This window comes from Crinia signifera, chromosome 7 (genome assembly GCF_055691185.1).
Source record: "Crinia signifera chromosome 7, ASM5569118v1, whole genome shotgun sequence".
Classification (NCBI taxonomy): domain Eukaryota; kingdom Metazoa; phylum Chordata; class Amphibia; order Anura; family Myobatrachidae; genus Crinia; species Crinia signifera.
In genome coordinates this window covers 70371957-70375258 of record NC_139223.1, presented here as the reverse complement: position 1 = coordinate 70375258, position 3302 = coordinate 70371957, and the positions used below count along the sequence as shown (strand labels likewise).

The window sequence follows — 3302 nt, the reverse complement described above, 5'->3', positions numbered from 1 at the left end:
TTTTGTGAGACAGTGATTATCTATATGGATTTACACGTGGGTCTGTGGTGATTATATAGGTGAGAGTAATATAGGGAGGAGAAATAAATGAGAAAATACAATAATAGTAAGAGAGAGAAGAAGACAAGAGAGAGAAAGGATGAGCATCGGTGTCAATAGTTGTCCTTATCATGAGGTTTTTCTTTCTTTCTTTGTACTGTCTGTACATTACAGAACCTGTTCTTCTCAGGTAGTCGCCCGCCCTGGTACTGGACAGGCCCAGACACTGCTTGGCTGCCAAGATCGGACGGGGTTGGGCATTGCCAGCGTGGTATGACTGTAATGTCTTTTTCATGTGCCCAGAACCTCTCGGACCTGAGTGCCTTACTGCTCAGAAAAAGAAATAGAGGTACTCTTTACTTAGAAGGGCGCCCATCGCGACCATCGCGACCATCGAATGCACTAAAAATCGGGTGCGACGCGATGCCCGCGATTTCCCATAGGGACCAATGTTAAAAATGAGATTGGACCCGATTTTAGTGTTCAATGCCTCAATGCCCGCGATTTTTACATAGGAAACAATGTTAAATGGGCCACAGAGCCCTAATAGTCACCGTGAACTCTGAAATGGCCCCCACAATTGTTAACGCCACCCCACGATCAACGTGAACCCGAAGCGTGGCGAGCGCAGCGAGCCCGCGAGGGGCGGCGGTACGCGTCCTCCGACCTTTTCATGCCCTACTATCCACGTCGGCGTGGAGTTGAGAATAGTGTGGCGAGCGCAGCGAGCCACCGAGGCCCGAAGCGTGGCAAGCGCAGCGAGCCCCGCGAGGGGACGCGGATACCTTCACAGTTATACGCGTCCCCTCGCGGGCTTCACAGGTGTCCGTGGCGAAAAGCGGACACCTGTGAAGCCCGCGAGGGGACGCGTTTACCTGTGAAGGTATCCACGTCCGCTCGCCACGCTTCGGGCCTCGGTAGCTCGCTGCGCTCGCCACACTATTCTATTCTCAACTCCACGCCGACGTGGATAGTAGGGCATGAAAAGGTCGGAGGACGCGTACCGCCGCCCCTCGCGGGCTCGCTGCGCTCGCCACGCTTCGGGTTCACGTTGATCGTGGGGTGGCGTTAACAATTGTGGGGGCCATTTCAGAGTTCACGGTGACTATTAGGGCTCTGTGGCCCATTTAACATTGATTCCTATGGCCAAATCGCGGGCATTGAGGCACTTAACATTAAAATCGCGGTCAATCACCGTTTTTAACATTGATCCCTATGGGAAAATCGCGGTCATCGCGGGCACCCGTTTTTAATGTACCCGCGATTTACCCGCGATGCCCGCGATTTTTTACCCCCGACGCCCGCGATTCCAATCGCGGGCGCCCTTCTAGGTAAAGAGTACCGAAATAGAAGAAGAACAAGAAAAGGGGAAAAAGGGGAAGAGAAGACAAAGAAAAAGGGAAAAGGAAGGGGGTGGGGGGGTGGGGGGGATTGAAAGGAGTTTTTTGAGAGAGGAGAGAAAATTCTAACACATAAAGGACATGATGGAGTGTAGTTTACAGGACCTTTACAGGAATGGTGCGATTTCGTATCCCTCGTTTAGACCATTTGGGTGCAACGTCTGGAGCTGGAATATCCAGTACATCTCCCTTTGAGATAGCTTTCTTGCCAAGTCACCTCCTCTTTCTCCCAAATACACATGTTCGATAGCTTTGAAAGTAAGGTCTTCGGGATTCGATGCGTGTGCCAAAGTAAAGTGTCTGGGGATTGCATGATTGTCCAATTTATTCTTAATGCTTCTCACATGTTCTTGTATTCTTATCTTCAGGGGGCGCTTAGTCTTGCCTACATACTTCTTCCCGCAGGTGCATTCTAACAGGTAGATAATAGAGGTCGAGTTGCAGTTCATAAAGTCCTTAATTTGGAACTCCTGGTTGTTCCCTGTATCGGTATTTGGATGGAGATACTTACAGATGACGCATTTACCACATTTGTATGATCCTTTGCACTGTGGTAACTTTGTAGAGGGTTTAATGGTCTTTAGCATGCTGGGTGCAAGTATGTCCTTCAGGTTTTTTTATTTTCTGTAGACAATATCAGGTTTGGGCTGTAAGATCTCTTTAAGTATGGGATCCATCAGAAGTATTCCCCAATGCTTCTGTATGGACTTTCTGATGGTATCTTCATGCCTGTTGTATGTGGTGATGAATGATACATTTTCTTTCTTCTCCTCTTCTTTATTCTTGTACGTGAGTAGTGTGGTGCGACTTGTGATTCTTGTTCTCTCTGCTGCTTTTTCAATGAGGTTGGTCGGATATTGCTTCTCCGCGAATCTTTGTCCATACAGAGATAGTTGTTCTACATCTTCCGGTCTACTGCAGTTGCGTTTAATTCTGTGAAATTGGGAATATGGAATATTGTTTTTCCATCTTGTTAGGTGATTACTCTTGTGGTGCATATAGCTATTTTTGTCCACGCTCTTGACAAAGTTCTTGGTTACTACTTTGTTATTTTCATTCATCAGGATTAAATCAAGGAATTCTATTGTTTCTTTTTGTATGTTTGATGTAACTTTTAAGTTCATATTGTTGTTATCCAGATCTTTAAAAAAATTCATAAAACCGTGACTCTGCTCCGTCCCATACAATTAAAATGTCATCTATATAACGTTTGTACATTAATATGGCACTTTTAAATTTTTGGTTGTTGTAGATGTACATATTTTCCCAGTGTCCCATAAAAAGATTTGCGAAACTGGGCGCAAAGATAGTCCCCATTGCTGTTCCGCACTGCTGTAGGTAAAACTGATCCTGGAATTTAAAATAGTTGTGGTGTAGGATAAAAAACATAACATCACAAATAAAATTTCTATGTTCAAGTGTAAGGGAGGCATCTCCTTCCAACTAACTTCTATAGGCTTCCACTCCTTTGCTGTGTTCGATGCAAGTGTACAATGACTGTACGTCTATGGTTACCCATTGGTATGTCTCCTTCCATTCAAAATTCTCCATTATGTTTAATACTGCTGTTGTGTCCTTTAAGTATGAGGGTAGGCATTTCACATACTTGTTGAGAAAGATATCCACATATTGTGACAAATTAGAAGTTAGTGAGTCTATGCCCGCCACAATAGGTCTTCCGTGCGGGTTCTCCAGGCACTTATGGACTTTTGGTAGAAAGTAAAATATTGGGGTGATGGGGTCTGATCTTAATAAATACTGGTACTCATCTTTTGTTAAGATGTCAGTTCTGAGACCTTTTAATAGTAGAATATGTAATTCCTCAATGTACGCGTCTTTCGGATCATTAGAGAGTACGCTATA

General features: G+C 45.0%; 1 pseudogene; it reads right to left on the bottom strand.

Annotated features, from left to right (window-relative positions):
• Nucleotides 1–204: 204 nt before the first annotated feature.
• On the bottom strand, nt 205–324 carry LOC146025317 (5S ribosomal RNA; annotated as a pseudogene).
• Nucleotides 325–3302: the final 2978 nt, after the last annotated feature.